General features: G+C 40.5%; 1 protein-coding gene and 2 pseudogenes across 1 annotated transcript in view; 2 read left to right on the top strand and 1 right to left on the bottom strand.

Annotated features, from left to right (window-relative positions):
* The window catches only part of LOC111347268 (uncharacterized), a 111013-nt gene that overhangs the window by 75207 nt on the left and 12735 nt on the right, over positions 1–23071 (bottom strand). The window lies entirely within an intron of this gene.
* Positions 4637–6478, top strand: LOC148720645 (uncharacterized; annotated as a pseudogene).
* On the top strand, positions 10070–12312 carry LOC148720644 (uncharacterized protein KIAA1958-like; annotated as a pseudogene).

Raw genomic sequence — 23071 nt, 5'->3', positions numbered from 1 at the left:
CTTTAATCACTTGGTTTTGTTACCTAACGTCACTCTGCTATGTCGCTGCATCATTTCCCTCGCGGCTCCCTTATTTCCAAGCAAAATCTCTTCTATTTTTGCTTTTACATCCTGCTGCGCCTTCGGTCTTGGAGCGGTTGGAAACTGCGAAGACTTCTGCACCTTGCCGCCATACTCGAACAAAGTGATGCACAGCCGGAGAACATCCAGCAACAAGCCTAGTCTGGAATTGAACCATGATAGAAAATTTTAGCTACCTAACTCTTAAACCCTCAGAGATCCTGAATTTGGAGCTCCGAAATGGAACGAAGAAAGATGTTCTTCGTCTTGTTATGAGCGTGGGACAAAGAGATAATTCCGAGTCCTGTGAGGAAAAAAAAAACATCAAACCATTGGATTTCGCGGTCCTCATAGAGGCTCAGGTTTTTTTCTTAGTCCTCCTCAGAGCAAGACGAGATAACATCTCCCCTCATAAGAGATCCATTATCCTATGTCACGGCTGGTGCACTGGGGCCGGGGTTGACCTTAATCGGAGTTACTATCCCATGTTCTAGAGCCTTTCTCCACCCCAGGGGTGTAAATGAGAAGCAATGAACTGTCAGGGAAACATAGGTAGGTAGGAAAGTGAAGTCTGTACTTGAGCCAAATGGCTTATCTACCCAGAGCTTATCCTGGTTTCCATGGCATGAAGGGACTAGGACTATATCTACTCTCCCCTAGATAGGATACCAGTCCTTCGCTAGGATACCCCATTAGCCCTTCCCTGACCATGCTCTTGTACCCATTCATACTCCTGGGAGAAGGCACTGTGACAGCAAAGCGTATTTCCCACGAGCACAACACAATGACTAGCCCAAGTCTGGAACGTGGACATCTCGACTCAAGTCCAGCGCAATAACCAATAACTACCGCGTCACCACGACTCCGTGAACAAATGTTCCCTTTCAAGATATAACTGGGCAAGAGTGGACAGTCAGTGAAGTTAGGCGACTAATGCATACTGGGAAATGAGAGCTGATGACATACTTAGCAGGTTGTTGGTCTGCCCACCAATCCTTCAGCACGTCACTAGCCATGTTCTTCAGCACCCACAACAGACACACCAACAGGTTTCTCGTAGCTTCAAGGCTAAGCTGCTGTGGTTTACTTTTCTGTACAACATAGCAAAGAATGAAAGAGGCAGTGTTCATTTGTGTCATAATAATAGTTAATCTTTATTGAGGATGCCAACATCCCAAAAAGTAGTTTACAGAGGGGTCCTCTAAAAGTGACTAAATATAATATAATTACTTAAAAATAAAAATAAAAAGAATGCAAATCGAGAAATATGAAGATAAAACTACATTATTTGAAAATTAACATGCGAAAAACGATAGATGATGATAGATTTTCATGATAGATTTTCACTGAGCTTTTTGTGGTCAATACAAATAGACTCGGTTAAACGCACTATAATACACAATGATAAGTGGGGGTAGGTAGAATTTTTATAGAACTGTACTGCTGCGTTGCTGGGGGGGGGGGGTAGAACCAGATAATTTGGTTTTATTAAATGAGTTGATTGGCCACATTAAAGAGTTTCTAAAGAAGACGTTTCGAGCATTAGTTCTTTACGATGGCAAATTTACCTTATCAACTGAGTCGACAAAACTAAATCATCTACCAGTCAGAGATTATGCTTCGAAATCTTGGTAGTAATATGCTAAAAAAGTTCCTGAGCCAGAATACGACGATAATCCGTCGAGTGACGCGCGAAAAATGTTCGGTGATGAGGTTTTGACGGTAAAATAACGGTGTTGTCACGGGCAACTTTCCTCCTTTCCAATGGCAACTGAATCTCAAGAGCCCTGCATCACCAACTTGAAAGCCCGCTGAAAGAAGGTGAGCGACACGTTGCCCCTGGAAACAAACCCAGTGACCCGTGACAACAACACGATTTTAACGTTAAATTTACTGAAAATCGTAGTAACTAGTCGCAGTTTTTTTTTAGACAAAGAATGAAAAGCTTTCAAGAAGCTTGCTAACAACCTGTGAAGCAAATTCACCCCTGTTGTCATCGGAGCCCATTAAGGTTGCTATACTGGACGTGGCTATCGCCATGGCAACATCAGGGGTAAAGCTGAAGGTGTCTTCAGTACCATATCCATGTAGTTGGTGCAGGGCTCCTACCACCAACCCAGCGATAGGCAGATAAAGAGCTGCCACGGCTGAGCGACAGGACTCGTTATCATAACGGGTGTCTGAGTCAAGGCAGGCTATCAGGTCACGTGTAGTGTCTATCGCTTGGCATATTAGGGTTTTGTCTCTGAAATTAAATGAAAAACCGAAAGGTCGTATGCTGTTGGAGTCAACTATTGGCTGATAATGTTTATTGTTAAATCTTAATATATGCTATCAAATTTATCACGCTGCAATATTCAATGCATAATGTTAACATTATAAATAACTTACTGTAATGTATACATTATCATAGTAATCACCAACTAAAAGCCTGTTTTCTAGTGCCTTCTTCAGGGGTGATCTGATCGTTGCAAAAAGAGGTCCTTCAAAGCCTATAAAAGGGCCTCATGTGGCAACAATTAGATCACCCCTGATGAAGGCACAAGACAGGAGTGTCGAAACGTGAGCTGAATGAATTGTAATTTCCTCGGTTACATTTACTAAATCTTTAAACCAGAGTAGCATCAAACCAAGCCTGATACTGAACTTTCTATTACAGCCTTCAGATCTGAAATCAGATTCTACACTAACCCTGTGTGATCCATCCTCGGAGACTCAGGGGCAGTGAGTCGATTTCAAGTTAAGGGCAGAAGAGCCCCTGGGGACCATTGTCCTGCAAGACTAGTTGCAAACGGTCGCAGTCGTTCTGGCATCTGATTGGTGCCAGAAAATCTTTGTTTTTTTTCTGCCCAATCAGAGTGAAGTGTCGTTTGGAGTCCTTTCGTGTGTTTTAACATGCATATATTGAACAAGCCTGTTGCTCGCTATGATTGTCTCGGCCGTGCGACGAAGCTTTGCCCGAGCGGAAAAGTTTCAGTCTCAGCACACAATGTAAGAGAAATCGATCAGATTGTCCGCGAAATCTTACCGGAAATTATACTAAATACTTTCGCAGGTATCACAAGAGAACGAGTTTTGTACAATTTGTTGTGACTGAAACTTTTCCAATCCCGTGAAGCTATTTCGTCGCACGGGCCACGCAGGTATGTCGAACAACTGGCGCTTACGCATTTTTTTGTGCACGCCCGGCCAAAATCTAATCTAATCTTCGCTTGAAAAATTAAAAAGAAAAGCTGAACGTGGAAACTTTTGTTTATTAGATGTGGGTAGATAACCCTGTACTAAGCTGACATTTGCAATAAAGCAAGCTCGCCCTTTCCATCCAATATTTCTTTGTCTTTGGTTTTGTTTTCCCCAATGAAAGCAGCATCGATTCCCAATGATCAAAGGTAATTAACTTGGTCTTCAATAATCGACAAAAGAGGTGAAGTGACAATGACCAAGGGACTAGAAGAGGATCCGTGACCTTTCGAGCTCAAGAATATGAACACTCAACGCAGCAGTTGAAAGATTAACTTTCTTCAAACCCCTTCGGTAACTGTCCGAAAACATATCTCCTTTCCACGATGTTCTCGATGATTAGTTTTTGTTCAGATTTTAATTAGCTAACCGGAAACACAGCTAAGCTTTCTTTAAGCGCTTGCTGGAAGTCGTCCACGTACTTAACGTTCTCTGCAAGTTTGGCCATATTGTAAAGACTTTACTACAAAGCAACGATTAGAATTTGGCGCGCACAGAAAGCTACGTAAGCGCCAGTTGCTTGACATACCTGCGTGGCCCGTGCGACGAAATAACTTCACGGGATTGGAAAAGTTTCAGTCACAACAAATTGTACAAAAAATCTAAAAATATTTAAGCTTACATCTCATCTAACGTTTAATGCGACATATCAATGCCTGCAACTATTATGTTTTAAACGAACATCGCAAACTTTTAAACTCGTTCTCTTGTGATACCTGCGAAAATATTCAGTATAATTTCCGGTAAGATTTCGCAGACAATCTGATCGATTTCTCTTACATTGTGTGCTGAGACTGAAACTTTTCCCCTCGCGCAAAGCTTCGTCGCACGGCCGAGACAAACATAGCGAGCAACAGAACTTGTTGTTTATGTGCGTGTTAAAACACACGAAAGGACTCCAAACGACACTTCCCTCTGATTGGGCAGAAAAACACAAAGATTTTCTGGCACCAATCAGATGCCAGAACGACTGCGACCGTTTGGAACTAGTCTTGTAAGACAATTTCCCCAGGGGCTCTTCTGCCCTTAGCTTGAAATCGCCTCACTGCCCCTGGGTCTCCGAGGATGTGTGTGATCTGGCCCAGATTGTCGTATCTTGGAGAATTCCCTATGCTCTAGTCGGTTATTGCGAAGTCTTTGGGTTTGTTTCACCTCACTCCATCGAAAAATGCCGTAATCCACATCTAACCATAAGTTTGTCAGTTACTAAAAATCTCACTCGCCTTCCAAAGCCAGAGCCAGCTCAGAGAGCACCAAACCAGCCAGAAAGTGCTGCTGTCTGAAAGCTGTTGAAAGTTCCGCCATACTGTTACCGATAACTATGGTGCAGGTAGACATGGCCGAGTCGATTGACGAAACAAAGGCTGTGAGTAACGAGGGAGGGGTGGGGAAGAGAGGACTACGGAATGGCAGATGGAGGGTAACGTAATGCTCGTAGCTGCAAAGGATCCTCAGGAATTCGAGTCTTAGCTGGTTTAACGCTGGTTCCACTGTAGCTTGATAATGCATCTGACGAAAAGCAATAAAGATACATATTTTAAATCTGGTACTGAACCCTTCCTTGAAAAAGATAACTTTTAAAAGGATGTTTTTGCGTCTTGTCACTGGAGCAGAATTACTTGCCTAACAACAAAATTCTCGCAACGACAGTGTTCGGGAGAAAATTCCCGCTCGACTTTATTGTGTTTAAGGACACTAATTAGCAAAATTCCGGCGGGTAGTTACGCAACTCCATTTATTTATTCGCAAGGTGTGACAGTTTCGGTATATATAAGATTTAGCATATTTAAGAGTCAAGCTGTTATTTTGAAGACACCATTTTCAGGGACACCTGGGAGAACAGACTGCTGAATGGTGTTCCCTGGTTAAATATAGCTCATTATTATTATTATTAGGAAGACTACGTTACATTTAATAAAGGTTAACATGTTCTGCGAGACAGACAGGGTCGCATGTTACTATTTATCTCTTGGAATATTTTAATAGTTTTCTTATCTTCTTTTGGCTCTAGTGTGATAATAATGATAGTAATAATAATGATAATAATATTAATAATAATAATAATAATAATAATAGTCTGTGTCACAGAGGAGGGAGAGGTGATACCTGGGAAAAAGGTAAAGAATCTTATCAAGAGACATCGAGAATCAAGAATACGGGAGGAGGTTAGAGAACAGAGATGGCATGGAAAGGTGATGACGGAAAGAGAAAGAGACGAAGAGCTAGGTGCTGAGCGGTGTTTTTGGTGGCTGAGCGACTGGCGAACCTGCCTAACACACACCATTGCGGGCATGTTTGAACTTTACGAACAGCTATTACCCACACGGTTGTACACCATTCATAAGACACGTGTCAGTGATAGTAGTGATTCAGCATGTAGGCTGAGTGGTACAGCGCTAGAGGGTTGACCCACATCTTATCTGCCTGCCCTGCGCTCGGCACAAACCAAGTAACTTGCAAGACATGACGCCGTCTTGAAGGTCTTGTCCTTCGAGATCATCTTTGACTTGGGCTTGATAGACACTGTGCCCCCGTTGTATTCACCTATCAAGCCACAGTCAGTCTATGAAACAGCAGAGGTATACAGGCGTATTGGGATGTTCCGGTATATAGAGAGTACCAAGAGCTCATAACAAATAGAGTAAACGCTAGGATCGTTAACAACAGAGATAAGCAAGTGATAGGCTTGGAGATGAGCTGCCCCTGGGTGAGCAACCGCGACAAGAAGACTTCTGAGAAGACCATGAAGTATGCGCCACTCAGATGGGAATTGAAGCAGAGATACCCAGGGTACGAGATCAACCAGCGCAATCTCATCTTAGATGTACTTGGGGGATGGTCCAAGGAATTGGATGTCACTGGGCACTTACTCCGGCTGTTGTAGCCACTGAGCGCTGTTCGTGCCGCCTGTAAGAGAAAATATCATTAGTTAATTGAGACCTGTAATTACCAAAGTAACTCATGATTTAACTCGAATACTTTAATCAGTTAGAATTGTAAATAGATATCATTGACGAAAGAAAATCGCCTGGTCTCTAAGCTTTTATATTAAAAAAAAAAAAACTTGGATGTCACTCTACAGAAGCTAGTAGGCAGCAAAGCTAAAGGTGTGCTTAAGAAGATGCAGAAGGCGTGTCTCTCAGGAATTCTAAATATTGCGCGCACTTTAAAGTCGTAATTTAACTCGTAGGCGAACTCTGGAAAGAAGAACAATCTTATATAGATATACAAGTTAATACGTGTCACCACGTCCTCTTTGTAAACCTTTTTAAGGAGTTTGTAACTTATTGTATTACAACTCATGAAGGTCTCCAATCGAAAAGTATTTTATTAAACTTTTTGGATTTTTTATTGAGTATATGTCTTCCTTTGCTCGAACTTGTCCGTCCTTGTGTGCCACATTACTTCTTCTATCATTTGTCGAGGTTTGGACTGCGAATCCTTTTGGATCCTTCTGGCGCGGCGTCTCTGTTGGCTCGAAGCCTGCTAACTTTTTATACATATATATATATATAATTTCTATTTATAAATTGACTTTATAGCACGGTATGTTTTCCATCGATAATAAAAACCATCTGACGATCGCAGCGCAAGCTGCGTGAAACTCAGAGTAGCGGTGAAACGAGCTTCCTGTCATTAATTTATAACCGCTATATGTATATATATTTTATCGGTTTTAATAGGTTTTATAACGATGCTGTTAGTTTTTTGTTAGACTTTGCTTCTATTTTATTCACTGATTAGCTCATGGGCTACGCTTCGGCGCCTCATGTTGCTTTCATCGTATATGGCATACAGACGTTTTAACTGCATATTGTTATATGGCTGTGTCTCACAAGGACTGGGAACTACCGAATTCACGAATTTGATTAGCTGAAATCATTACTGAAAGCGGTTTAGATTTTCCCATCTAGACCGGTCTAGAAATAAAAGGTACAAAGAATATAAAAAATTGGCATATAAGACACAGCATATAATAAACATTTTAATAACCGAGCTAGGTCGGTCTGTATGGGAGGATCTTGACCTCGGTCGCTGGTACAGACCTCACAGCATTCGGTCTGTACTGGCGACGTCGGTGAAGATTCTCTCATACAGACCTCCCGCTCGGTGAATAAGAACTAAATAATAATAACAATAATAATATCCCCTTCCTGCCAAAACTACCTGTATCCGCCCCTACTGGCAGCTCTCTTAAGAGCAGAGACTTAGATTAAGCTTGGATTCGGGCTTGCACTAGATATTTGCATACTTCTTTAAAGTACTGCAAGATAAGCTCATACACAAAGCTTCTGTCGATCAAAGACAAAAGATCGTACAAGTAGAAAGCTAAAGTAGAATTCAGCCTCCGGCAGAGAGTAAAATCCTGCAATTAAGACGAAAAAACTAGAGACAGTCAATAAAGAATAAAAACATCATATACGGAGTGTTGATATCAAGTTTGATCTAAAATACCTTTTGTGTTCGAACGCTTTAAAGTTAACACTGATAGCAATTACAAGATGATTTCGAGCCAAATCTAAAGGAAAACAAACATTCGAACGGTCTGAGAAAATACGTAACAGCAAGAATGATGAAATATTTCTAGAAAACTGGTTGGTTTTCCTTCACCCACCCTTCCTCAATTTCTGAAGCAAAGCGACACCTTTCACTCAACCAACCCTTGTTGAGAGGAGTGGCTGAAAGCTAAAGGTTGAAGGTCATAAGAACCAGCATATTTCATAGCAAGTGTAAACATTAAAACTGAGAATTTTAAAGTAAGGAGGGGGAGCGGCGGAGGAAATAAAACCAAATTCCTTCATGGAAAGGCATGATTAATTTTTTAGTACAATACATATGACTCTATTCACAGCCAAAAAGATTGTGAGCAAATCTCTATCTAAGCATCACTTCTATTTATAGCTTTTTTTTTGTTTGTTTTGGTGTTTGTTTGTTTGTTTGCTTTTTTAAATCTTCACTCAACAAGTAAATAAATATATACAAACCTTACCGAGGCATTCTCTCACCCCCCGCCCCCCTCTGAATGAACACAATAGTCAGGGAGCAGATACCCTGTATTTTGAAACTTATACCACAATTCAACTCTACGAAGTACCTCACGTTGATCAAGAGGTCTCTCTCTATTAGAAGCAAGTGTCAGACCTTTCTGTGACAATGGTTGAACAAAAATGATTATTTTGGTATCTGCTCCCAAACAACAAGGAAAGGGGAGTAAATGGATTTAGTATTTCCTTGTAAAAAAAAGACAGATAATTTCATACTTTTTGGCTTTGACTATACAGATCAAATTCGGTATCTAAGCTACTGCGCACCCACCCCTCCCTTAAACCAACCATAGTCAACTAACAAAAGAATTAGGTTAGGGGAGGGGAGGGGTTGGTGTGCAGTTGCTCCGACACTGGTGACACACACATGACAATATCAATAAACAAGTGCGGTATCATTCGGGACTATTCGGGACAGTGCCCTGTCCAATACTGAGAGAATATTGGGCGGCAATAGAGCATTTTGATTGGTTGATTTTAGTTATTGGCCCTCTTACTTCCCGAATCGTGTAATAATTTCTATTATTAGTTATGTTAAGCATAAAGATTTAAATTGATCACAACAAATGATGTTAAATCAAAGATATAACGTTATGCTTTGAGAAGTAATCTAGGACAAAATGACTCTCAAAAGTAAGCAACTTTTTTTAAATTTGGGTGGCAACTTTTACATTTTTGAGCAACGTTAGAGCAACTTTTGGGCGTATTGTCAAGCATCTTTTGCTGGATTTACTAGCACAATCTATTCATGCCTAATCAGTTATCTCCGAAAGTGTAGAGTTCACCATTGCACGTATGTCGCCTGAAGATTGTTGAGGAAAATGGCTTCTTCTTGTCCAGAAGAACTTGTCTGTGTCTTCCAGTTGTTGTGCCATACTCTTAAAGACCCATTCTCAACCGAGATGCCTTGCGCGCCCAGATCATTTTTCAAATATGAAAAATACGTTATTTTCCTCGAAGTTGCGGAATCGCTTTGATATCTTCTTCCATCTTATTAATTAGGGCTTTCAAAGTTCCATCTTGAATCATGTGCGAACAACAAACTATCGTAGTATCCATATCAGTAAATAGTTTTTAATTCTTACAGGTATGACGGTGAAAAACGTCATTTGAAAAGTTGATGCCGCCGAAGAAGCGGTCTAGAGGAAGGCCGGGTCTGCCCGGCTCGGCAAAGGTTATTCGACTTCGAGTCTGTGTATGATTTATGGAGGGCAAGGAAAACAACAATGGGTTTCGGTAACACTACAGACAGTGCTTTTGCAGAAATGTTAATGCATTGTTCCTACGATGGAACTAGAGACTCTGGGGAGATGTTTTCGAGGTGAGAATAATTATTTGACTGATTTTTACTTGAGATCCTGAGATATGTATGTAAGTGATCTCATTTGTACAAGTCATTATTCTATAATTGAAATGCGTAAAGTAAATCCGTTTCGGCCAATATTGGTTATTTGTTTATATTTTTTATTACATCCATTTTGAAATCACTGGTAGTCCCTGTAATCTGATTGGCTCTAATTGGTGCGATTTATTCCCAAATCGCACCATTTTTTGCTCTAAATCGCATCTTTTTTCCAGCCAATAAGGAATTTGTACTTAAAACAAACAACCAATCAGATTTCAAGGCTTGCTTAAAGTGACCAATCAAATTGCAGGAAAATGAAAAACAAAGAGTATCATCAGGCAAATTTTGCAACTTTTGTTTCCAAAGCTCTTATTTTTCCCCCAAAAAATGGATGAGTTTAGTTTCTTCCAGTTTTTGAATGATAACAATGAGATTCTTCAGGCTGAAGACCAACATGCCAGGGACTTTCCCACTTTTTCTCTACATTTTGGTGAATATTTTGACGATTTTGTACCTTCTCAAGCTCAAAATCCGCGCGATCCCGAGTCCACCGAATCAACAACAAACGAAGAAAATCAAAAGCCATTAAAAGAGTTGGACGTTGCAAGATTTCCCATTATTTCAAGCGATGAAATACATGAGCTTAAGTCTGTCACTTGCAATAAAGATACGTCCCGCTCCACAAAACAATGGATGAGTGTTTTCAGAAGCTGGTGTCAATGCCGCCATCTTGAATATGTCTCCATCGAAACAATGGCGCCTGAAGAACTTGACAAAGTCCTGAGTAAGTGTTACGCCGAAGTAAGAAAAAAAGACGGAGATGATTACGAGCCAGAATCCCTTAAAATCATGCAGAGTGCCATAGAACGATATCTAAAGGAGAAGAACTATCCACTGAGCATCGTGCAATCGAGGGAGTTTCACTCCTCACGAGAAATCCTCAATGCGAAAGTAATTTCCCTACGTCAACAAGGAAAGGGAAAGAGACCCAACAAAGCTCAGCCAATCACATGTGAAGAAGAGTCAGCCCTGTGGGAAAAAGGTCAGTTGGGTGATTTTAATGGAAAGGTCTTGACCAATGTCAACTTTAAAAATTTGACGGAATAACTGGGATTTCGTGGTCGCCAAGAACACTACGATGCGTACGTGGAAGACGTAATTATAAGACAGCGAGAAGATGGAACTGAAGTTGTTGAGTTCAGAGAAGGTCCCACTAAAACACGGAGCGGTGGTCTCACCATCAGGCGAAGAACAACACCACAATGTTCAGCACCGATGGCGGAAAAAGCGATCCAGTGCGGCTATTCAAGCTTTGGTTGTCCAAGCGACCCGAAGGAATGAAGAACACAGGGCCACACTATCTAAGCATCATAAATCGTCCTAAATCAGCAGATGTTTGGTAAATTAAAGTTCGAATGGGACAAAACACCATTGGCAATTTAATGAAATCCATGGCCTCCTGTCTCAGGACGAATAAGAAGCTGACGAACCACAGCATGAGGAAAACATCGGTATCAAAACTGAAGAAATCAGGTCAACCGCGCAATATCATCTGTGAAATAACAGGCCATGCACGTGAATCTTCGTTAGACGACTACGATGAAACAGACGAGAATCACAGGAAAGAACTGTCTCACATTATCAGTGGATATTGTTACTGCCGTTATGCGTGATGTCACGCACTCATTAGCTAGATCCCGAGAGGCGCTGCGAGTTAAAAAAATACATGTGCTCGATCGAAGTGGGGAATCGTTTCAACGCCCGTTTAACGTCATCGTTTATATTATAAGGACACAAACGTAAGTTTTTTTTTGGTTTGTTTCTTGTTTGTCTAGCCCTATTCCGTATTTATAGTTGTAATTTCCTTTGTTTCCCTTTAGTTTTCGAAACCGTACGACGTTCGTTCAAGATTGTAAAGTCTATTTCATAATTTCAAGTACACGTGTTCAAGTTTGTGTTGTCGTACCGTTTTATGCGTACACAGATATAAAGACGTGTCAAACGAAAATCAAGCAAACGAAGTCTCCCGCCAAAACACTGCAAATCAAGCCTCAAATCAAGAGATTGCAGTCCAACATAAACGAACACCTCTGGTACCTATTTATCACGTCCAACAACAAGGCCAAATGTATCAGGCCATGGGTTCCAATCCTGGTTTTCAGTCTGCTGAATTTTCAGGATTTCAACCACGTTTTCCATTGCAGTCTCCGCAGTACCGCATGGAAGCCTTCAGTTGTGCTGCTCCCGTTCCATCGCAGAATTACACAGGCTGCACCTTCAATTTCTTCTCCAGAGACAGCCAGAATTCTCTACCCCAACCACAGAAGAAACGAACGGTTTACATCATTGAGTCAGACGACGAGGATTGAACTTTAACGCTTCACTATTTTTCTGAGTTATTGAGGACTTCTTGAATTTCTTGAAAGAAACATGTCTTTCTTTTGATACGCTTGACTGAGTTTTTGACACATGACGTCAAAGTCTTTCTGTTTTGTATACAAAATAAGACGTACATGCGTTTCCGGTTCCGCTTTTTATTTAAAAACCGGCTCAGTACTGCATCAATAAAATATTTGAATTGACCAAGTTCTGTATTTGGGCGATTTCAAAATGGATGTAATAAAGTGGTAATTAAACCTCGTATCGTGCAATTTTGGTCTGAAATCATACTCGTTATTTCAAATCGAGCTCGCGCTGCGCGCTCGTTCGATTTTGAAATCACGCGTATGATTTCAGCCCAAATTGCACTCCACTCAGTTCAATTACCATTATAAATAGTGTTGAACAATTTCCTTCAACATCAAGTAAGCTTTGTACAAGTTTTATACACAGACTCGATTTATGATTTTTCAGTCTCAAATATTTAGCTGCAAATTTGTTTACTTTGTTCTTCGCCAAATCTTTGTTTTTCTTTTTAATAGTGTTTGTGAATAACTATCAGAGTTCGCCATTTAACAATAGCGCGATTCCAAAACAAAAGCAAACGACTGCAAAGGATCTCGGATGAAAATGGGCCTTTAAACTGTCAATATTATAAAAAAAAAAAAAAAAACACTGTAATGAGCCACCTATGTACATCAAATGTCAAAGGGATGTCTCAGTTAGTGGGATTGTACCGTTTTTCCCTCTGAATTTAGCTCACTCTGTAACGATAAAAAATTCCAGCCAAACACTTAACCAGTCAGATATAAAAACTAAAACCACCTTAACTTCGTATATGCCCTCATGAAGGGGAGGCTGGGAGATGGAGGGGCATTTTGTTTCACCAATTGAGTCGATAATGCAATGTTGCTAAAGAAACATTTGACTGTCTGCGACCTTCCCTACAACTATACGGAAAGCCGCAAAAATTTAGAAGAAAAATTTATCTTTCACATCAACATTCTTAATCTCCACGGGATCAACGAACGCTTTCCATTGAATTGCCTAGGACTCCATCCAAATTCATACAACTCACAATTCCTCTGTTCGCTCTGAAGGGCTACAGCAGGAAACGTCAGCTTCTCTTCACGGTGACCAATTTACATTATTGACTTGGTTGATAAAACCAAATTATCTAGCTTGTTTAATTTTTTCTTGAGTTTTTAAAGACTTCTTTGGTTTTATAACACTCAGACAAAACTTGCTTAGAGTTAAAATTGTTTGTCCAAGGTTAGAAAGTTCATTACTGCAACAAACGTGAAAAAAAAAATAGCTGAGACCAGCTTACCATCAGTTTGAAAAAGAACCACGCATCATGACCCATCGCCATCGCTCTGACAGGTGCAGTTGCCACAGCCCGCTGCAAAGGTAACTCCTCGTGCACCAGCTATTGAAAACAACAAATGTCATACAAAAAGATTTTGAACATCATCGAAATAAATCTTGGACTTGTCATATAAAGGTGTTTGTTTTAAATGGGAGAAGGTAAATCGAATAAGAAATATGGTAGACTTTGAGTTATAGCGCTAGGTAAAGAAACAGAGAAAGATGTTGTTTATCTTGTCACGAGCGTGGGACAGAGAGAAAGTTTTGAGTCTCCGTGAGGAACAGAAGCTCAGACCTTCAGATTCCGCGCTCCAATGCTCCACCACTGAGCCATAGAGACTCTATATGGTGAGCAAGGCCTATTATGAAGTTCATATATTACACGTGTCCTGCATAATGCTAGGATCGATATTGTCGATACGATAGCGTCATGCCCCGCAAGTCAACTTGAAATCATTCCCATGACGTAAAATGAGATCATAAAATGTCGACGTAATCACTGACTATGCAAAGTGGCGGTCGGTCACGTTTTTACCGGGTCCGCTCTTTTTGCTTTATTTCTTATTTTTCTTATCGATTTTAGTTCTAATGGCTTGCTGTTTACTAATCGATTGGATTTATCTGAGTTTTAGCCTTCTCGAAGAATTGGTCTTCCTATTTTTGGCAGTGCAAATCGTTGTGACTTCAACTCATTTCTGATGTAGCGGACCCGCAATCTTGGATTTAGGCGTGCACGACGTCGTGGCTTTTTCCTGTTGTCAATCAGTCATTATCCGAATTCGATTTCCACTTTTAATCTCACCCGTTTGATTGTCAGTGGTGACATCAATGTCAATCCTGATCCAGATGATTTTGATTTTATTTCTTCAAGAATCAGTGATCGCCGGTGTTGTCGTTTATCGAATGCTTATCGTTGTGGAGACATTTCGAACCTCACTGAGATCAGATGCGTTTCATCTACGGCCACGCCAATTCAAGTCCTATTGACCTTATGTACTTTGAATGCTCGTTCGCTCAAGAATAAATCTGCTCTCTTCTTTGACTATGTCTGTGAACGTAAGGCGGACGTGTTTGCCATAACTGAGACTTGGCTTTCGTTTAATGACGCGGCGGTGTGCAATTAAGGAGATTACGCCTGCTGGATACAATGGATGTGTCGGAAACGAAGACCCAAAAACGAAGACCTAAGACCTAAGACCCACTGGTCTAAAACGAAGACCTTGTAGTCTAAAACAAAGACCCTGTGGTCTAAAACGAAGACCCTGTAGTCTAAAACGAAGACCCTGTGGTCTAAAACGAAGACCCTATGGTCTAAAACGAAGACCCTGTGGTCTAAAACGAAGACCCATTGGTCTAAAAGGAAGACTCTGTGGTCTAAAACGAAGACCCACTGGTCTCAAACGAAGACCCATCGTTCTGAAAGCCTTTTATGCAAGGAAAAGCCATACACTAAGCTAAAATGCTCTCATTTCTGTAGCGCATAAATTAAAATGTCATCTCAGCGCTTGACCAACTTGACAGTTACGTCATCTCAGTTGGTTCAACATATGTCAAATTATGTAACGCAATTAACTTCTAAGAATATAGAAATATACGTTTTAGCGACGATTTTGGAATATTTTGTCGTCACAAATATTCTATTTTTCAAATGCATATTGAGCAAATTACGATGAAGTGACTTCATTACTTTACTACACTGTCTTTATCATATAAAGGCGCAAAGGTCAACTGTGCATGCGTGACTCACAAATTTATTCAGCACAGGCTACAAGGATGATCTCTCGCCAGAATGTGATTTTCCCGGGAAGATTAAATCATCACTCTCGCATGCATCCCTGCGCCGAGAATGAAAATTTCATGCAGGCGTCCCTAGCGTTAGCTTAAGTGCGCCAGTGTGAGCCCTTTTAAACATCTGAGCTGTGCTATTTAGAACAAAAGTTATTACTCCAACTTCGAAAGACCGAAATGAACACTTCGCCTAATGCGAGGACTTTTCATGTAACAAAAATTGACAGATAAGTCATCTTTTGACCTACGCGACAGCTTTATCAGACAGCCATATATAACCACAAGCCTTTGAAATGTAAACGTGGTCTGATACAAAATGAAGAGCCAGTTCCGTAAAAGTCAAACTGATTTGTGTGATGAGACAAATGTAGTTTTCAAATTTGGTGTATGACATTATTTACCTATACCAAAGCCGCGACAATTTTAAAACTGTTGTTCGTTTTTACACTTGGCTAATATATAATCAATTACAAATTTTCCCGGGGACATTGCATGTGCTGTATTTGAGTGTACAAGATTATTCACGTAGCTTTGCAAGTCACGCTCAGATGAGCTTTGAGCCCGGCCTTTAAAACTGAGGGATCAAGCCCCGGGGGGGTACTCGATATATTCCTGGGTGGAGAGGTGCGGCGGAGCCCCTCATACCCTGACCCTGTTTAAGACAATTATCGCTGATTTTCCTACCCTGTTTATGACAGCATTCCGATTTTTGATACCCTGTTTAAGACATTTAATTTGCCTGGTGTCAATGCCAAAATCAACGGAATTCAATATTAATTAAAATTAGAGCTTGTAAAAATTTTGCTGTTTATCTTCCAAGAAAAGATATCCTGTTTAAGACAAAAATTGATAAATCGATTCCATGATTAAGACAAAAAATGATAAATTCGATACCTTGTTTAAGCCAGAATTCTGGAAAAACATACCCTGGCTGACCGCACGTCCCCATTAAGCCCTTATAAGGGAGTACCCCCCCCCCGAATCAAGCGTCCATCAAACGTAAGATCAATGACATTCTTTAATTCTAACCCACGGCATTCACGGAAAACAGGTTAAGTGTTATAGTATGTAGTTTTAATTTTAAATATCTTAGCGTATGTGATATGTATTTTTATAGGCTGATGAATTGATCGTGTTTAAATAAAGATTACAATACAATACAATACAATACAAAAAGCGGTAGGTACGGTCACAGTATGAAGCGCTATTATTGAATTCACCTAACTGTCATTTGAAAAAATCTAAAATGTAATGTTGGTGACGAGGAAATGTACTAAACTCGTCACTAAAACGTACACTTCGACGCTCTTGGAATTTGAGTGCGTTACACAATTTGACACGTGTTGTGTGCGCTTGGATGAAGCACACCCAGAGACATTTTAATTTATGCACTGCAGAAATTTCGTGTTTATGGTTTGAGACCATTCTTGCGGGAGATCATCCTTGTAGCCTGTGGTGAATAAATTTGCGAGTCACGCACAGTTGACCTTTGCGTCTTTATAGGATAAAGACAGTGTAGCAAAGTAGATAGATAGATAGATATATAGACAGATAGTTTATTAATAACCGATTTGAAACCAAAAGTTGAATTATACGATTATTTCCAAACCTTAAATAGTGATCATTACGTTAAATAGACTAAATGTATTAAAACAGCAATAAGGACACTAAATATATGTTCTAAAAAAAAAACGGTTATATAAAACCGTTCAAGCCCGCATTGAAGGTAATAAAACTATTACGAAACCTGTTCGTCTTAAAAACTGGCTTAAACTTCTACATATTTCTTAGGTTAAAGGCACATATATTGCGAGCAGGAAGAAGTTCATGGAGCTTGTTCTGTTCATTCTGTAAAACATTCTTAAATAGTTTATCAACTAGTTTCTGGCGGCGATCTGAAAGTTTAGTCAGGCCTGATTCAACCAAGGCCTCATTATATGAGCAAAGAGGAAAAATAATGCAGATAGCCCGCTTTTGTACTTCTTCAAGTTCGTTGGAGAGGTACACGGGGAGGCCGTCATGGAAGACAGGACAAGCGTACTCTGTAATCGGACGAATACAAGTGCAGAAAAACTGGACTAACTCACGGGTACCAAGGTCAGAGTGTTTAAGCTGAGATAAGCCATACAAGCGCTTTTTAGCTTTCCCAACAATGAAGTTAATGTGACAATTCCATTTCAAATCCTTAGAGATGTGAAGGCCTAGTATTTTGGCACTAGTTAGTTAGGTCAAAGGGATTGCCATTAACAACAACTGGATCGAAAGAAGTAGGGTTGTTAGTGTTAAAGTTTATAAGCAGTTATTTGCATTTCGTTTCGTTTAGTTGAAACTTATCCTCGGTCGCACGGCTTGCTAGGGTGTCAACAACAGCTTGAATGTGACTGTCTTGGTTCTTGCTTATCGTCTCCGAAATAGTGGTATCGTCAACATACTTCCAGAGATCGACGCCAGGAACATCCAGCTCGTTGATCATGATGATAAACAGCCACGGCCCCAGTTTTGTAAGTTGAGGAACCCCCGCTGGGACCGCACCCCATTCTGAGAAGCAGTCGTGGCCGGGTTGAACACGCTGTTTGCGCGAGGTGAGAAAGTCGATAATCCATGAGATGAAAGCATTGGGGATGTTATATGTACCCAGCTTCTTGGCCAAAATCTGGTGGTCGATTAGGTCATAGGCTTTTTTAAAATTGAAGAGAATCACCCTCACAGACGCCACGTTACCGTCAGTAGCACTGTGCCAGGCATGAGTCATACTAATTAGGGCTTCGGTGGTGCTTGAACCGGGAACAGTGCCAAACTGCCGAGGGTCGACCTTAGCGAGTACAGCTGGTTTAACGTAACGATCAACCACAGAGTCCTCAGTCAATTCGGAAAGGACAGGTGTAAGTGAAATTGGTCCCAGGTGTTTGTTAACGTCATAAACAGGGGTCTGCTTAAGAATAGGGGCGACGTTGGCGAGCTTCCTGGACTGGGGGAGACGAACCTCCAAGTATAGGCTATTAAGAATATCAGTAACCGCAGGAGCTAATAGGTCCGCGTTCTCTTTCAAAAGCCAGGCGGGCACGCCGTCAGGCCCAGAAGCTTTGGCAGGATTAAGGGCGAGGAGCTTCTTCAAGACACAGAATTCAGTAACCGTTGGCGTGTCGGTATATTGCACAGGAAACGAGACTCCAGAATCCAATGGAGTAAAAGAGTTCATTGGAGCAAGAAAGGCATTGTTAGTGACGTTAGCAAGGGCCGTAGGACTAGAGTCAGGCCCTGTATCAATATGCTTCATGACAGAGGTAGGATCTGTGCGTGTAGCTGATTGCATCCCGCCAAGTGATTTAACTTCGTTCCACCAACTACGCGGTTCGTAGTTCCTCAGATGTTCGACTTTGGACTCGTAGTATTTAGCGCGACAAGACTTCCGCAAGCTATTAACGCGGTTCCGAAGGCGGCGGAAGCAATCTTGATCGCCACGAGCAAGGGCTATTTGGCGCTCGTGAATTAAAGATTTCAATTGTTTGCTAATCCAGGGTGGGTCCTTGGCAATAATCGTCTTGGATTTAAGGGGAAGAACAGAATCCAAGCCCGTCTTAATTATGGTTTCAAGCGCGAGTGTTTTCTCTTTACATGACTCTTTGCATCTTACCAGACGACCAAGGTCGACTTCATCGAGGTAAATCCGCATGGCCAGACGACTTGTTGTCCGCAAGTCTCTGGATATGAGCTGGATTTTGTTCTTCTTACCATCCCGTCTAGCCAGAGGCTGTACTTCCACAGTATCGTGGTCGGAGAGCCCAAAACGAGGCAACATTTTGGGCACATCGTAAAAGTCGCTGAGATTGTTAAAGATTAGATCTAATTTACTTTGCCCACGGGTTGGAAAGGGGACAATTTGGCGGAGATCGAGGGCGTTCCTCAGACGATAGCAATTTAACTTGTTAAAATCCCCCAAAAGAAAGAGGCCACAGTCAGGAAAAATGGCTTTGATTTGTTATAGTGACTCGTACAGGTAATTTAAAATCAAGGAGTCGATTGCACCCGGCGGATGGTAAATAGTTCCAACAATAATAGATGGTATGCTCCCAGGGAGCCGTTTGAGGGGGGGGGGGGATTTTAACCCATAAAACTTCAAAATTCTCGTCCATAGGTCGGATAGAACATCATATCGGATAGAATCGCGGATGTACATACTAATGCCTTCATGATCACTAGTTACCCTGTCACTGCGGATGATATTGTAGCCCGGAACAAACACGAAATTGTCATCCATGTGGTTTTATAACATAACCAAAGTAAAGCGCGCGCTCTGATTGGTCAATTTAGCGTCCCATTTGCCCATGGGTGTACGCTGCTGACGTGAGCAAAAATTAATGCAAAGACTATTTTTCCGCGCGCGTTTTTTTTTTCTGGCCACGTAAGACTTGTTAAATAAAAGGGAACTCTTGAGCTACAATGCATCAATGTTATGTTATAAAACAAATGGTAAACACCACAGCGTACACTGTTGAGTTATGGATGCACTTGGGAGGTTTGCTAAGCACTCAAGAGGCTAGAGTCGCTCTCGGCTATCGCCTCGAGCGACTCTTACGCGTCTTTCGTGCTTAGCAACCTCCCACGTGCACCATAACTCAATAGTGTACGCTGTGGTGTTTATCATTTGTTAATTTGAGCCATGTTTCCGTGATGCAAATGAAATCCAGATTTGCATTCAACAAATGGTCACTCGAACTTCGTCAATCTTTGGTGAGAGAGACATCACATTGGAGAGAATAAAAGCCGGCACAAACGAGTAAGCAGAGCCAGATTCCAAGGGGGCTTTGAGACGAATAACCTTGCAGGTAGCAGGAATATGTCCCGAACTGGACGCCATGAATTTAGTTTTATGGCGCACTGGTCTTGACTTTGCAATGGTGGTTATAATATGGCGCTTGTAAGTTTCTCGTTCTTTAACTTGCTTGCCTGCTCGCTTTCCTCGTCAACGGGGCCAAACTTTCTTCTCTAGAACATCATTGTTAGGAAAGGATGAGGCTTGCATCATGTCGATGAGGTAACATAGCAAAATAAAGACAAACGGTTTAAAAATATGCGGAGCTTTGAAAGCCATGTGCAGCCGTGAAAAGCGCATACATTAATGATGACGCATACATTAATGAAAGTAATGAAGTCACCTCATCGTAATTTGCTCAATATGCATTTGAAAAATAGAATGTTGGGACGACAAAATATACCAAAATCGTCACAAAAACGTATATTTCTGTATTCATAGAATTTAATTGCGTTACACAATTTGACACGTGTTGTACAGACTGAGATAACGTAACTGTCAAGTTGGTCGCACGCTCAGATGACATTTTAATTTATGCGCCACAGAAATGAGAGCAATTGAGCTTACTGTATAGCCCTTCCTTGGAAAAAAAAAAGGTTTTCTAGAGCAATGGATCTTCGTTTTAGACCACAGGATCTTCGTTTTAGACTACAGGGTCTTCGTTTTAGACTAGTGGGTTTTAAGTCGTAGGGTTCGTTTTTAGGTCTTCGTTTTCGACACATCCCTTCACCACAGTGCTGAAACTGCTCTGTTGAAGGTCGTAAACGATATTCTACTTAATATGGATAAACAACGTGTGACTTTACTTCTTCTCCTTGATCTGAGTGCTGCTTTTGATACTGTGGATTATGGCAGGCTGCTACGACAATTGGAAAACTCCTTTGGTATTCAAGGTAATGTCCTTTCATGGTTTCAATCTTACCTCTCTAGTCGTTCTCAGTGAATTTCGGTACACAGTGCACTTTTAAGAAGATTCAACTTGGATTGTGGTGTTCCGCTGGGATCTTCAGTGGGTCCTTTTTTATTCACACTCTACACTAGAAGATTGTTTCAGATTGTTCAGTCGCATTTGCCTGACGTTCACTGCTTTGCAGACGATGCTAAATTATATTTTTCTTTTTGTCCCAATGACGCTATTGATGAGCTTTCCGCCTTAAGTGCTTTGGAGTCCTGTGTTGATGATATTCGCTCGTGGATGTTAACCGACAGTCTTAAGCTATAAAGGATGATAAGTATGAATTTTTGGTTATAGGAACACCTCAGCAGTTGGCTAAAGTTAATTCTCATCGCGTGCGAGTGGGTGATTGCCACGTCTCATCAGTCTCCTCTGCTAGAAACTTCGGCTCTTGGTTTGACGCAAAACTGTCAATGGCTACCCACATAACGAAATTGTCTGGTTCTTGTTTTTATTATCTTTATAATATTCGGCGTTTAGGAAGTACCTCTCTAGACGGTGCACTGAGACTCTTGTGCATGTATTTGTGTAATCTAGGATTGACTTTCGTAACAGTATCTTGTACGGTATTCCTGACTATCAGTTAAATAGGCTTCAAAGAATACAGAATGCTGCTGCTAGACTGGTTTGTCAGCAAAGTAGCTACAGCCATATTACACCCTTACTTTTTAATTTACACTGGCTACCAGTTAAATTTCGAATTGTTTTTAAAATTCTTTAATGACATTTAAGGCTCTTAAAGGTTTAACACCTACATATCTAGCCTCTTTAATTTCCATTAAGTCACCTTCACGGTATAATCTTAAGAGCTCTCGTGATAACCTTCACCTTCGTTGCCCTAAAAAGTTGTCTGAGGTTAGTCTTGGTGATCGCTCCTTCACATATGCGGCGCCGAAACTTTGGAACATGCTTCCTCTGGAGATTAGGTCTGAAAGCACTGTTGCTGACTCCAGGTCTAAACTTAAGACACATTTATTTCGTGATGCGTTTTCATAGTCTGCTAAATGTTAATTATTTTGTGTATTGTGATCTTAACCTATCTATAATAGTTTTCATAGTCTGCTAAATGTTAATTATTTTGTGTATTGTGATCTTAACCTATTTATATTAGTTTTCATAGTCTGCTAAATGTTAATTATTTTGTGTGTTGTGATCTTAACCTATTTATAATAGTTTTCATAGTCTGCTAAATGTTAATTATTTTGTGTATTGTGATCTTAACCTATTTATAATAGTTCTCTTAGTTTTAAACTATTTAAACAGTGATATGATTTTCTGAATTTTACCTCCATGTTATTTGATTTAGGGTTAGTTCTTAACTCTTATTGTAATGCGCATTTGTGCATATCGACATGGAATCTGCGCACTACAAATGCTGTATTATTATTATTATTATTATTATTATTGTTATTATTATTACTATTATTATTATTATTATTATTATTATTAAATTCTTCGCTCAAAGTTGAAGTCTTCGCTCGGCCTCCTAGACGATTCGTCGACAACATACAATTTTTTAATTCAAAGCTCAAGTTTCGATTTGAATACGATCCGCCGACAACACACAAGAGGGTCCTCTATACCCCTATGTAGTACTCGGTCACGTAAAAATATTTAATGACCTTTTCACGTATCACGAATAATATCCAAAACTCTTTCACGTTCACGCAAAATTCAAGACAATCACGTTGAAGTAATATTTTACTTTTTCTAGTCTTGACCAAAGAGGACGTTAGGTCTTGTCTTATTTGTTCAAGAACCACTTGTGGTCTGCTTTATGACTTTAACCGATCCCTTTGAAGTCTACGTACAGTAAAAACTCTGGTCAAAAGCTAACCAGAACCGTTCGAGAACAACACGTACATTTTTAAAACAATAAAATAAAACTGGAAATCCATCACACAAAACAAATTGGTTCACGAATCACGTCTAATTCAACTCTTCATTAACAGGTCAAGTTTAAACAAAAAAATTCGTTCACATTGACATTAAGAGATATATATATTCTCTTACGTCATACGTACAGAAAATAGATTTAAGGCGCTCTTGTCTTCAAAAGTGCAGCTCAGGAATATGCA

Source organism: Stylophora pistillata, chromosome 11 (genome assembly GCF_964205215.1).
Source record: "Stylophora pistillata chromosome 11, jaStyPist1.2, whole genome shotgun sequence".
Lineage (NCBI taxonomy): Eukaryota > Metazoa > Cnidaria > Anthozoa > Scleractinia > Pocilloporidae > Stylophora > Stylophora pistillata.
This window is presented reverse-complemented; position numbering and strand designations above follow the sequence as displayed.